A 15,284-nucleotide genomic window follows, 5' to 3' on the forward strand; every position below is an offset into this window, starting at 1 on the left:
AATTAGACAAAATTCAGTAGGGATAAATGTAAAATTGTATACTTGGGCACAAAAAATCTTTTCAAATATAAGATGGAGGAGCCATGATTAAATAGCAAAAGTTGAGGTAGGAGACTAATCAATATAGTTTCAGTTACTTGTTCTCATATTTTACTTATTTTTGATCAAACAGTGAGTTAAAATAAAGTGAAATCATTCACTTAAGAAATAGTGATTAAATGCCTTCTAAAGCTAGGTGCTGTTGGGAAACTCCCAAGTGGTCAATAGGTTTTCAGGAATGAGTTAACTCCATTTGTTCTGAATTCTACTTGTTTGATTTTTTAATTGCATTCTTAATATGATTTAACATAAGTGTTAATATTTAACTCAATAGTCCTGAGCTATATGACTGTAATTTCCTGACCTAGCTATACTCTCCCTGGGAATAGAAAATATGGTGGTTGCTTATTGATTAGTACTTGAGGGGCCTTTTTTGTGTATAATATTTGCAATGGGGACAATGTCTGAAATCAAATTACTTTGAAGAATTTTCATTTAATAGAGAAATGAACTAAAAGAAGCCACCTCATTTATGTTTATTTTTCAAAGTACTTACAGAAATATGGTGAAAAACTTCATATAGAAATATGATGAACAACAACAACTGGTTTTTATGTAAAATTACCATTCAATTATCTGTGGCATTAGAAACCAAGAGGTAAATTAAATCTGTCCATAAGATAAAACCTATCATGCATCATTTATTTTAGCCTCTTCTTCCTCTACTAAACCTTCTTTTCAAGTCATTCACAATAGTAAAGTAGAATTAAAATTAATATTTTAAAATGTTTTTCTTTCTTTTTATCATTCTCTTTTGTATTAACAAGGAGACAAATGAAGAAACAAAAAAGGGAGGAAAGAATGTGTATAACCCACCAGCTGCATAATCGGCTTCTATACGAATGAGTTATTATTTTTCTTCTTCTTGAGTATATCATTCTAATTATTTGGGTTGAATGTTGTATACTAAAGTTATTTTGTACAAAGGAAGAAAGGAAAGAGAGAGGAAGTAAAAAAAAAGAAAGGGAAAGAGAAAGAAGGACAGAAAGAAGAAAGGAGGAAGGGAGGCCAGGAGGAAGGGAAAAGTTGCCCATATGGTAGTTAGATTGACTAACAAGTAAGATCTCAAGGGACTGGGTGTCTCAAGAGATTGGTAATGGGAACTGGAGCCTCTTGTCTAGAGCTCCAGTTGAGAATGGAGCCTTGTTTGGTATTCATTGAAAGTCAGTACCATCTGACAGCTGTTTGGTGGTTCATGTGAAATGACTTGGTTTCTGTCCAGATGCTAGTGGACAGATGTTCACAACACAAAAACCATCATCAAAATTGGCACTAATTGGCATCCTTCTGGGAATCTCAACAAATAAGCCATGGATGCACTATATATATACATATATATATATATATATATATATATATATATATATATATGTATGTATGTATTATGGACTTATGAAAGTCCACAAATCAAATCTTTTGTGAACTTCAGAACTTTCTTCCTACTGACCAGCCAGAGAATGTTAAATTGAAAGTTTTCTATTCTCATGCAATTTCTGTTATACTTTTATCTTATGAAAATCATTACATTTCTCCTTTTATATGAATCTTGCAAGGTGGCAGGTTCATTTCAAACTTTTGAATAAAATTGATTAGAATTGGGTGCAGTTTAGTTGTTTTCAAATATTTTGGTTAGAAGTCAGAAAGTTTGGAAAAAAATTTAAGTTAAAGTAGACCTTCCAAGGTTAAACATATTTGACAATGTCCTATAAATAATTAGATGAGCTTGCTCCTACTTGTCTAGGTTGCCATTAATTTTTTTTTGGTTTATTCAGATAAACATCTTTTCTGGGTTGAAAGCATCTTCTGAGAAGGAATTCCCCTCATCATCATCTGCTTTCTCTGTCCTCTATTTCTACTCCCCCAGTTTTGTGATTTAGGGATACACTTTAACCTTAGATTAACATAAGTGGGCCCATTCAGGGCTAATCCTGTTTGAAGACAGTTTATCTAACTTTCATTGTATATCAGAGGGGTACTCTGTGCAAATATTTTTCTTCATTTCTACTGTTTGCTAAGGGTAGTCTAGTTGTTCATAGATGTGTTTGTCTTACTTTGTTCACATACCATTGAATCTGACAAAATCTACTCCTTTCAATTTTTGAAGCTATAATAAGATAATTTTTATAAAAAATAGTGACAATAAAATTGTCTCAATTATTTTATTATCTTTACCTATCAAAGGTGATGTCATATTCCTTTTTAAAAGTATTGATACCCTTATACAACAATAACAACTTTTTGTCTTAGTAGGTCAAGAAATTTTTTTGAGGCCCAGAAATTGCATCCTCCACCTATCTCTCATCTCACCAATCTCCATATATCTTTCCTAGAACTGATCAAATCAGATCAAGAAATATTTCATGGTATGTGTGTACACATATTCCCTTCCATTGCCCTGTAAATGACTTTAAAAATCATCCCAAATTTCAGAAGACAAGTGTAAAATCTTAAAAGAAGCCAATTCTTCTAATTAGCCAAATTCATATTCATTATTAACTGTAGCTTCTAAATATTCATTGAATTATTTCATGCTGGGGTAATTAGGGTGGAGTGTGACATAGATTGTAGAAGCAGCATAGTTGTCAAAGTATTACAACTGTCTTTCATTTTTCATGTCCTTATCACTTTCTGAGTAATGGCTTTCACCATCTCTAGTTTATCTACCTTAATCCTATATTAGTTCCTTCTTGCTCTGGAATTTCTATTGATGATATCTGGGAAAATAAAACAAGGACAGAATGAAATGTAGAATTATATATGATTAGCACTTCTCTTCCATTTTCAGTCTTCTCCCACTTGGCAGAGTTGGAGTTGCCCAGATGTACGGAACCCCCTTTTTAAAAATATATAATATTAGTTTATTTTTTCCTTATACATGACAAGAACATTTTTAGCATTCACTTTTACAAGATTTTTAGTTCCAGAGTTTCCCCCTTCATCTCTCTCTTCCCTTCCTCTTTTGAAGAAGGTAAGCAGCTTGATCTAGTTTATGCTATCATATAAAACTTATTTCCATATTTATTATAGTGTAAAAAAAAGATCAAAAGGGAAAGAAAAATCACAAGAAAGAATAAAGTAAGTGAAAAAATGCTTCAATCTGCATTCTAAATCCATCAGTTCTTTATGTAGATATGGATAGCATTTTTCTTCATGAGTCCTTTGTACTTGTTTCATTGTGTTTCTAAGAAGAGCTGAGCCAATCATACAATGTTGTTGATAATACTATGTATGTTTTCCTGGTTTTGCTCATTTCATTTTGCATTAGTTTGTACAAAGTCTTCTTATATTTTTCTGAAATCTGCCTCGAGTCAAACTTTTAGTAGAATTTCTGAATATTAAGAAAGTGGGGAAAGTAATCAATACCAATTGCATTTTTGGCATAAAGCTTATTAGGCTGCAAAATCAGAAACTGAGTATTGACAGTTATAAGCTGGCAATCTGAACATAATTTTTCTTTCTTTCTTTGTTTTAAGCATTTTATTAGCACTTTAACTCAGGTTTCAAAAATTTGTTTCCAGAAATAACAAAGAAAGCAGTTGCAATGTTGACTTAAAATCAAGTCTTAGAGACAATGCTGTTGTTGGTCACTAAGTCTGGATTTAGTAATCAAGTCTGAAATTTTAGTGATGAAGGAGGAAAGAAAATTGAGAAAACGCTAGGAAGTCAGGTTTTGTATTAGCATACACACATACACACATACATACCTTCTTTATAGACATCTGTCCCAAAATTGTACTGTTTATTGAAGTACAGTGATTGGTCAGGACTGGAAAAGAGAAAATTATTTCCTATACTTAGAATATAGTTAGAGATATTGATTCTTCTTTGAGAAATAGGACTTATGTACTTCCAAAGAGATAAAGGAAAGGAAACAGACTCATATGTACAGCAATTTTCATAGCAGCTTATTTTGGAGCAAAAAAGAAAGAAAGGAAATTAAAGGGCTACTGTATCTACCTATTGGAAAACAGATAAACAAATTATGGATATGAAAGTAATGCAATGTTATTTTGCTATAAAGTGATGAATTGAACAATTTCAGAGGAAACTGGGAAGATTCATATGTATTGATATAGAGTTGAGTGAATAGCATTAGGAGAAAATTTTATATAATGACAAAATTGTAAAGGAAAATAAGGCTTAGAAACTTTCATTTTCTTGGCAAATATTCATTGATCCTAGTAGATAACATTCAGTAGAATTATAAAGTGGCAGTTTGTTTTTGTGCACTACAGGCTTTCCCTCTGGGTATCCTCACTCAATCACTCATTTGGCCCCACCCTCTGTAAGTGGAGAGCATATAACTTTAGAATCTTATCAATAACCCATTCCTCTTTCTTTTTAAAATTTTCTGTCTTGTATTCTATTTTCTAACAATGCAGCTATCTGCTGAGGGATCAAAAGCTGAGCCAATAAAGGAATACATAAAAAATTAGAAAATATTGAGGGGTTTGTCATTTAATAAACTTGGAGTACTCCAAGGAGGTTAAAGTGTCACTTAAGTCCTCTAGAAACTTGTCTGAGGCACAGAGAAGTAAAATAACTTGCGCAGAATCACCAAGTTAATGTCTGAAGCAGGATCTAAAACTAGCCCAACACTGACTCAAGCATATCTTTCAAAATAGGAATAAGGTTTTATTCATGATTAAACTTGGAATAGAGTGGACCATCACACATAAATGGCCCAGAGGGCTCCTGTTCATTGATCATGAGCCTTTTGAGCTGAATAGAAGGATTTCCAGACTTCAAAAAGAGACTAAGTACCCACTGGCCAAATGTCTTCCAGACTAGTCTGAACTCAACCCTGGCTAAGGTCAAAACAACAACTTCAAAAGGTCTCCTTCCCCTTCTACGCTGGTAGTCTGCCAGTGCAACTAATTAAAGAAGAGTTAAGATAGATTTAGAGCATATATGCAACAAGATACTGTCATGGAATTATCTTTGCTGCTAAATATTAATAACTTTAGGACATTTACTATATATATTTCATAGTTAGGATATATATATATATATATATGTATACGTATACATATATATATATATATCAAGTAACCTTAGAGATAATAATTCTTTCTAGAATTGCTCCTTTCTCTTTTTTAAAAGATATTGCTGACAGAGTGAAATTTGTGACAAGTGTGAAATCAACAGAAGTTGATTTCATTTTAAAAATAAAAACAAGGACAACTTAGAATTGTTGCATAGAAAGATTAAAAAATTGTTGCATAGAAAAAAATTGTGAGTATGAAATAATTTCTTAAAATTTGTACTTTTTTTTCTTTCAACAATCTCTTATTAATAGCTAGCTATGTACAAAGTACTGTTAGTTACAAAGATAAAAATGAAACAGCCTGGGAGGATACAACATCCACATAGATAAGTGAATACAAACTAATTATATTTATTCTACCTTTCTCACAGGGCTGTTGTTGAAAAGATTAATTATGTAGAAATGTGTGTTACTATTATTTAGACTCCAGCTCAGTATAAGCACCATAGGCAATAGGAAACTGTGACCTGCATTCAGAAGAACTAAGGAAATATTTCTTCCTATTTCTAATTTGGTTATAATGATACAAAAAAACCCCCATAAAGTTGATTTTAAAACATTTGTCTACGTAGCATTTAAGTCATCTGTCTTTGCCATAAAAAATAAAGTCAATTTTAGATAGGTCAATTTTTCTCAAAGTATAAACTCTTTGGAGTCCCTGAGATACTTTCAAGGAATTCATGAAGTCAAAACTTATTTTTAAAAATAATGCTAAGATGTTTTAAATTTAATATTAATAGGTATAACATATAAATAAGAGATCTTTGGGGAAGGCAGGATCCTCATTCATTTTTAAGATTGGAAAGGAGTCCCTAGACTAAAAAGTTCAAGAACTGAGTTTCTCAGAATTAGAAGGTTGTACTTAGCTGATATCTTTATCTATTCAATCATAAGATTTTATGAATTTATGACTGCTTTTAAATAGACTAGTTAGGAGCAAATATTGAATCAAACTAAGAAGACTCATTTTATTGAACCATAGGGAAAGGACCCAATATTTCTAGGTAATAGTTACTTGGAACTACTGTATTTTTTTACTGTTTTGACAACATTTATATACAGATATAACCCAACAGAAAGAACACATAGGTATTATCTGAGCTTTTAAAATTCTTATTCTAAATATCATTAGTGTTCTGGAAATATTACAATGCATACATAATTTATATTCTCATAAATATTATAAATTCTATAGCTATGGTATTGAAGTTGCAACTGTTTAACAAAGAATTGTACATGTTTTGTTTGAATTATCAATAATAGAGGATTTATGAATTAATGTGATACGAGGAAGGTAGAATGTAATTGTTCACTAATTGCAAACAAGAGCACTTTTCATTCTTTTTTTTTTATTTTCTTCTCCCCTTAAATTTTATTTTTTAACTTTTATGTTGGCAGATGTGAAAGAAGTTATCCATCTTTATCTCCAAATGATAGAAGAGGGAAATGTGTCCTTTGTGATCTACACTAGTAAAGGAAATTTATTAAATGTCAGCTTGTGACACGGTGGATAGAATACTGTATCTGACTGGAAGACCTCAGTTCCAGCCCTCAGATACTCACTAGCTTTGTGACACAAGACAACTGTTTCCTCATCTGTAAAATGTTAATGTATAATAACAGCACTTACCTTTTATGGCTATTGGAAGGCTCAAATGAGATAATATTTGTAAAGTGCCTACTATATGCCAGGCACTACATTATAGTTCTGGGGCAAGAAAAAAATAGTGTCTGCCCTCAAGGAGCTTACAATTTAAAGGAAGAACACAATATATTTTTTAAAAGCTGAAAAGTGGGAGGGAGGGAGCATGATTTCCATGGAATCCAAAACCTAGCACAGCTGCTTAAGATGGAGTTAGCTAGAAAGTTTTGAGACCTCTATAAAAGAAGTCTTTGGGAATTATTTATTGCCTCATCCTCCAGAATTCCAGAGAAAAGGGGCTACTAAGAGAGCTGAGAAGGTGTTGAGTATCAAAAACTAAGTCAACCTGCGTGATGATGAGATTTTAGATGATCAACTTATCCTGGATGAGGCATGATGTTCTTAGAAAGGAAATTAAGCAGAACTACTGATGCAAACCTAAAGGATCAATTGAGATAATACTTGTAAAAGTACTTAGTAGACTGCCTGGCATATAATAGACATTATATAAATGCATATTCCCTTACTTTCCCCTATTAAAAAGGCAAGATTCCTCCAGACCTCTCTCTCTTCAAGTATCATTAAATTTAATGATTCTTTGATTCTGTATTTCCAGACAAAGGAAAGTATTCCTTAAGTTCCTTTTCTTAGGTTTTCTTTCCTAATTGTTGATGAAGTGACTAAGATCTCTCACTGGATGGTAGAAAAATAGAGAGCAGGAACTGTAATGGATCCTTGAATATATATGGAAATCTATGTAAGGAATGGGTAAAGGGAGATTTGATTCCTTGTCTTCCTTCCAAACAAATCCCTTTAACATTGATATAGAATATAATGACAAATGGTGAGATTTTAATAGGGGAACAAGGTGTTAAGCTAACTATAAAATTGTGGGCATGTCCCTTTTTGAAATATAAACACCTTTCTGTATCAAAATTAAAGGATGAAAATTCATTGAATGAGCAAAAATTGGACAAACTTTTATCAAGGTCTTAAATAGTAAGGCCAGAAAAAAAGATTATCAGATCAAGATAAAGGAATGGGTCCCACTATAGTGAATTACCCTTAGATGGGAGGCAGATATTTCTTTCTTCTCATTCCTTCCCTGACCCATCTTCTGTGTAACTGTGAAGGAGAGCTACTACACCAGTAGGAAGCATTGCTTCCAGTAGGAGCAGACACAAAATCCAGACAAAGATACAAAGAAAATCTCTCTTAAAGGAGGAAGTAGTTTAAGGAATGAGTTATCTTTTCTCCCAGTCACCCCTCTTCCAATTTTTTGAGGATACCATCATCCTCCAAATCCCCCAGGTTGACAATCTCTGTCATCCTTAACTCAACACTTTCACCCAAACTATACTGTCAATCAGTTGCTAAATTTTGTCATATCTAATTCCTTAACATTTCTTGCATATAGGCTTTTTTCTCCATTCTGGTACCTGCTACCTTAATTTAGGCTTTTATCACCTCTCCTCTGGGTTACATATTTGACTATTCAGTGGGTCTTCTTGCCTCAAGTCTTTCACAACTACAATTCATCCTGCACATCCTGCATCCAAGTATTTTTCCCAAAGTACATATTTGACCCTGTCACTCACTATTCAATAAACTCCCTGTTGTGTCAAGGGTCAAATATAAATTCCTCTGCTTGGTAATTAATGCTTTCTACACTATCTCCTTAGACATTATTCCCTTCCTCTCATTCTCAGAATTTAGCACTATGTCAGGCAAATAGAAGTGCTTAATAAGTGCTTATTGACTGACTCACAGCCCAGACTTGCTCAGCTTTTCATTGTTCCTCACACATGAATCTTCATCTCCCATCTCCACATCATTTCACTGGCTGTCTTACATACCCAAGTGTTTTTCATTCTTATCTTCATTTCATTTCCCAGCTGTTAGTCTCTTCCCATTCAGGGTTCTTTTTTATGTCGTGTGTGTGTGTGTGTGTGTGTGTGTGTGTGTGTGTGTGTGTGTAACCAGTAATACCTTCATCTCTCATGAGGATAGCAAACCCAAGAGGTTCCATTCTAACTTATGGCACTTCAACTTTCACTATGATATTTTCTTCTCTCAGAGACAGCACTATGAAATGACAGTGTGTATATATACATATTTATGTTTACAGATATACATGTTGTTTCCACTCATTAAAATGTAAGTTCTTTGGAGGCAGGTACTGTTTCTCTTTTTGTTTTTGCTTAGCACAGTGCCTGGCATATTGTCATTATCTGATTGGTTGAGAATATGGTCAATAATGGTATCACTGGGTCAAAAAATATGCACAGTTTAGTGACATCTTTAGTGTAACAATGTTTTCCAAGGCAAATAAACTACTTAATAACTCCATCAGCAGTGTATTAATGTACCTATCTATCTTCTGTAGTGTATGATTTTTCTTCCACTTTGATTCCAAAGTCCTTAGTAGAATTTCTATTCAGCTGCTTCATCTTATCTGGAGGTGACTTGGAGGTCTGGAAAGTTATATCAATGGAATGACAAGTCTGCCAGACTGTTCACAGACCTAGTGATAGACTGTGTGTTGCTTGTGCAAGAACTAGCTCAGCTGAGTTCAGAGAGGGTCAGGAGTTAAGAGCTATCCACCAGATTTGATACATTATTTTGGCCACAGAAGTCATAAATACCTTTTTAGGGAGGGAAGAGGGAGTGATGCACTAAATTTCTAGAAAGAAAACCAAGCCTAATAAAATCATAGATCCTTAAAACATTAAAGTAAGTATGTAAGAGTAAAGATCATAAGGGAGAGTCTAGTCCATAGTCCCTAATATTCCAGTGTGCATCTAAAGTAAAAGACATGTTCTTTGTGTAGAATGAAGTAGAATCAGTTATTAGATAGCAGGTATATTTTGTTATATAGCAGAAAGTCATTAAATATCTTACTTTAAGATCTTTTAATGATCTCCAAATTATTCCCTGAAACAAAAATCTATCTATTAAAGAGCAATATATTATCTAGGCAGCTGTGTGGTACAATAGATAGAGTTCTGGACTCACAGTTAGAAGAACTTAAATGAATCCTGAGACACTTACTGGCTATGTGGCCTTAATCTTTCTTGGTTTGTTTCCTCAGCTATGATATGGAGATGAAAATAATAGGATCTATCTCCTTGGGTAGTTGTAAGGTTCAATTGAGATAATATGTGTAAAGTGCTTTGTAAACATTAAAATACTATATAAATGCTAGCTGCTATTATTATTAGTTGTAGAAATCATATTTTGAGACAAACAATACTTTATTTTTTATTTACAAAACATATGCATGGGTAATTTTTCAACATCGACGCTTGTAAAACCTTCTGTTCCAATTTTTCCCCTCCTTTCCCCCATCCCCTACCCTACATAACAGGTAGTCCAATACATGTTAAATATGTTAAATCCAATATACATATACATATTTATACAGTTATACATATAATATACATATACATATTTATACAGTTGTCTTGTTGCACAAGAAAAATCAGATCTAGAAAGAAAGAAAAAAAACCTGAGAAGGAAAACAAAAATGCAAGCAAACAATAGCAGAAAGAGGGGAAATGCTATGTTGTGGTCTACACATTTCCCATAGTTCTCTCTCTAGGTGTAGCTGATTTTCTTCTTTACTGAACAATTGGAACTGGACAAAAAATACTTTAAATTGATTATCCAAGAGAAAATGAAGAATGTGGGCAAGCAACTAAAACATTACAAATAAGGAATTTATACTAGATAAGACATTGAAGGAGTTCACCAAAGAAATAAAATGAATGAAAAAGAAGATAGGTCAATAGACAACTTACATGTTCCATTAATATCCTTCTGATGTCAGTAACATGTTGGATCATCCCACTTTGGAATTTATAATTTGTGATTATACATAAACTAGACTATTCCACTATGGTCCCTCACAGAGCTTACAAACTAATGGAAGAAGGTGATACACAAAAGATGCTGAAAAGTGGAAGAAAGGGGGCATGATTTTTGTGGAATCCATATAAACTAGCACACCTATTGTAAAGTGAAGAGTTATCTGGAAACTTCTGATGCTTCTATAAAGAAGACACCCGGTTACCTGAATCCTTGGGGGAAATGTTTGTGTTCCGGAGAACATAGATCCATTTGAGTGATCATTTAGATAGCAAGAAGGGTACCATTTGAAAGTAAAATGAGGTTAAATGAGTAAAGAAGCCTGAATTTAGGGTAGGAAGGAAGGACTTCCTCTTTTGTCTTGTTATGTGTCCTTAATCAAGTCTTTCATTCCACTTTTCCTATTACAAGTAATGTTTTTGATAGTGTTTTGATAGTGATCAGTTCCAACTTGGGTTCAAATCCTAATCCTCCTAGGTCTTCAGGTTCCTTCTCTGTCAAATGAAAGGAAGCTCTCTCTAAGAAATGCAGTTCTGCTTAAGTAACATGATCATCTTTTTCTTAGTATGCACCACAATTTTATATGCTTCAAATAGAAAAGAGGTTTCTCTCTCTCTCTCTGTCTCTCTCTCTCTCTCTCTCTCTCTCTCTCTCTCTCTCTCTCTCTCTCTCTCTCTCTCTGTGTGTGTGTGTTTTATCTTGTTTTGTTTTGTTTTGTGAGATAAATGGGTTGTGACTTGCCTGTCATCATTAGTAACTAGTAAGTATTACGTGTCTACAGCAGAATTTGAACTCAGATCCTTCTTACTCCAGAGCCAGTGCTTTATGCATTGTGCCATCTAGTTGCTCCTGAAAAGAATTTTTTCATAGATAATAAGAGACTACTTTAAAATTTCTTAAATTTCTACAGCAATTAGATTTTTCAAAAGCCCAATGGGATAACCAAAGAAAAGGCTGATTCTCTGGAATCCATTTTCCTTCTTGCCTAAAATAGACTATTGTGTGCAAGTTTTGTGAGGATCACAGGAATTTGGCTCCTCATTCTCTACCCAATCCAAAACAAGTTTACTGGTTTGTATGACTACAAGTGTATATTCACTTAAAATATATCATGGACCATGGCAGTTATTGTTTTGCCATCTTTGGCATGTCAGCTTAATTGACAGTATCATGAGTGTGCCAGTCTTTCTTGAGAGCAAGAATTAAAGCCTATAAGTCATATCTTAAGTTATGAAAACATATTGTCAAGGTGGACAAAACAGTTATGAACTAACATCATCACCAGTATATCTGGCAGTGTTAATAAACCACAGAACTTTGGAATAGTCTCAAAGACTACATCGTTTCATTCTCATAGTTGGACATTTGAATGCCATAGCTGCCAAGGTTGCCAGGTGAATGTTAGAACCAAAAGTTATTATATAATAAAGAGACTAGTTGTTGAGCCATATTCTTCTAGTCAGCCGGTCAATAAACATTTATTAAACATCTATTATGTGCTAAGTATTGTGCTACAAAGTACCTATCATATGTCAGCCATGGAGATACAAAAGTGTGGATGGTACATGGAGAAGAAAATTCATCACTTAGGAGTCTGAATTCATACATTTTTTAAATGCACTTCAGTTACTTTCAGAGAGTAGCTTTTACATTGTAAGATTCCATTGCTTTAATTAATAGCATTGATAATAATCCCTTTATAGATGCAAAGTACTTTATATTTACTTGTGGACTCTTGGGATTGTTCTGTTTATTCAATTTCAAGTATATAGAGGTTTACATTAGAGATTCCCTACTCTAGTTTACATCCAAAGATAATAACCAATCTGAAAGTGCTTACCTTTTAGTAATATATTGTAGAATGAAAGCTTCTGGTTTAGATAGATATAATTTATTTTTAAAAAACATTTTCTTAATCAGTACATTATTTACAAGAATAAAAATAAAAATAACAGGAAAAGAACAAATGTTTTAAAATATGGCCATTTTATTTTTAGAATATATGAAAAACAGTAATCAATCCATGTTGATATATATATATACATATATATATATATGTGTATATATATTTCACACTTGAAAGATACAGCATAGATTTTGGAAGTCATTGGCTTTCAGCAAATTTTAAAAGTTTGAATGTGGAAAGATGTGCCATATCAATGCAGATATTTTTAATACATTTAGAAGACATTTATTAACCTGTTATATGTAAAACACAATGCTAGATATTGGAACAGATATAGAGGTTAAATAAAAATTGTTAATTTCTGTCCTTTAATCCCCAGTGATTATGTTGCTATTGTGCTATTTCAGTTGTGTCCAAGCTTTGTGATCCCGTTTGGAGTTTTCTTGGCAAAGATGCTAGAGTGGTTTGCTGTAATTCATTTCCCAGATGAAAAAGCTGAAATAAAACAGAGTGAAGTAATTTGCCCAGGATCACATAGCCAGTAAGTATCTGGGGTCAGATTTGAACTCAGTTCTTCCTGACTCAAGACTCCATGGTTATCTAATGTACCATCTAACTACCTTCTTTATCATATTCAATAAATAATATTTATTGTATTGAACTGATGAAAGCCAGTCTTTGCCTTTGTTAGCTAACAATATGGAATGGAGGGTTGGGAGAGAGAAGGGAGAAAGAGAGATTATAACCACAAATAATAATAATATAAAATTATGTGTGAAAAGTTGGACAAATGAGGAGATAGCACTATGTGAACTCTAAGCAGGTAAACACTTACTTAGAGAGATCAGGTGATGTTTGGGTTGAACTTTAAAGGATAGGTAGAAGAAGAGAGACAAATAGGTTTATATGAATTGGCACAAGCTTTATTCTGAGAAACAATTTATATTATTCTGGAAAAACATCTGATATTGGAAATTTGTGGAATGAATGAATGGCTTTGTAATGTACTCAGCAACATTAGTTCCATCTTTTTCAAGCTGATATAATGTCAAAGATGCTTGAACAGTGATGAGGATGGGAAATATTGGTAACATTTGAGTAAACTAATAGATTTAAAATATCTCTTTTTGTGTACCACAAAAATAAGCATACACCAATGTTGGTCATTTAAATTAACACTATTACTAATAAAATACTTATAATACTGATAAAATATTAATAAATACTAATAAATAATTTATGCCAACAAACAAGCATACACCAATATGTTTAGAATTTAAAAAAGGCAATATGGATAAGATAGAAATTAGACAGCAGGCATTAAATAAAATAATCATTTAATATTTCCCATTTCTGTTCTCCCTTTATTTAATGTTTTGGGTTTCTTTGTTTTGTTTTAGAAATTTAAAGAAACTCATTATAGTTTTTACTGAGCAGAAGCTTAAATTTTATAGTAGATGGCGACAAACAATAAAAGGAGGAAAATCTGTAAATAAATGGAAATGCAAAAAAAAAAAGATTGCAGAAGTATCAATAAATAAAATTGAAACAAGTGCAAATTTCTTGGTGACTAATGAAAATTCTTGCAAAGTTTATTCCTTTCGTTAATGGGAGGAGTTATATAAAGGATCTATGCAATTAGTGTGGATAACTTTGTGGTCAGTCATCTGTTATCTACAGAAAAATAGCTTCTAGTAATTACCTTGATATGCTACTGTGGTAGCCAAGTAGTCCAAAGGACATCCACAAAGTGTGGAAATACAAAGGATGTGGTTTAATAATAGTTTTTTGTTTATAAAGGAGGGGCAGAGTCTTGCTGTTTGTTGATCTTTCCAGTTGGCCTCACTTTGTGGACAGGGAAGTATTTTCTAGTTGTTTATCTTTATATACCTAAAAATGTCAAAAGTGTGTCAACCAACTATTAAATTAGACCTTGACCTGTGGTATCTCTGAGAATTTAACGCTTATCTAATATACCAGAGCCATGCAGGTTACTAGAAATTGGGCAAAATTCTAGAAACAATAAGAAGGATTTAAGTTATTTTGGATTATGTTCTTGTTTGGAAATGTTTGAAAATATTTGCCCAAATAAAGATTCTATCCTTGGTTTAGAGATCATGTTTGTTACTGAAATGGTTTCCCATGTAATAAAAAAAATATTATTTAGAAAGTATAGCCATATCAGAAAAAATTATCATTGCTCATAACAACTATATAAAATAGCTGAAAGAGACTCCAGTCTTTATTTTACAGATATGAAAACTGAGGCCTAGAGATTAATTGATTTACTCAAGCCTTCTAATTCCAAGTTGATTACTCTTTCTATTGTATTTTATAGTTTAGGACTATGGCCTAACTTAATCTAATAAGGAATGGGGAATTTCCATTGAAATGCAAAATATTTTAGTTCATGATCCTAAATACAAGATATACTTCAGATGACTGACTTCTGATGTAATATTATATGAGTATTATCAATTACTTGTGACAGCAAAAAAAAAAGGGATGACTGAAGAGGATAGGGTCATTTAGGCTGCAGAAAACACAGGTGTCCCTGCTTAGGAAAAGGTCTTCTGCCCCAGTTGCAATTTCTCAGAACAGTGTTGACCTTTTTAAGCTCCAAAGTCGAAAAGAAGAAGGCAGTTTTATAACTGCCAAATCATCACTTGTCAGTTATAAAAATTGCATTCTCCTTTTAGACTTTGGTTTAAAGCCCTCAAGTG

At 32.8% G+C, this 15,284-nt stretch overlaps 1 protein-coding gene across 4 annotated transcripts in view; it reads left to right on the forward strand.

The window, feature by feature from the left end:
* The window catches only part of SEMA6A (semaphorin 6A), a 174,676-nt gene that overhangs the window by 22,605 nt on the left and 136,787 nt on the right, over positions 1-15,284 (forward strand). The window contains exon 2 of one of the 4 annotated variants that reach the window (XM_074281542.1): positions 12,969-13,102. The exons of the other annotated variants lie outside the window; for them this stretch is intronic. The gene's annotated coding sequence lies outside the window, so the exon portion shown is untranslated. The remainder of the gene's footprint in view (positions 1-12,968; positions 13,103-15,284) is intronic. 4 annotated transcript variants of the gene reach the window in all.

The sequence above is a fragment of the Sminthopsis crassicaudata genome, chromosome 1 (assembly GCF_048593235.1).
Source record: "Sminthopsis crassicaudata isolate SCR6 chromosome 1, ASM4859323v1, whole genome shotgun sequence".
In the NCBI taxonomy this organism is placed as follows: domain Eukaryota; kingdom Metazoa; phylum Chordata; class Mammalia; order Dasyuromorphia; family Dasyuridae; genus Sminthopsis; species Sminthopsis crassicaudata.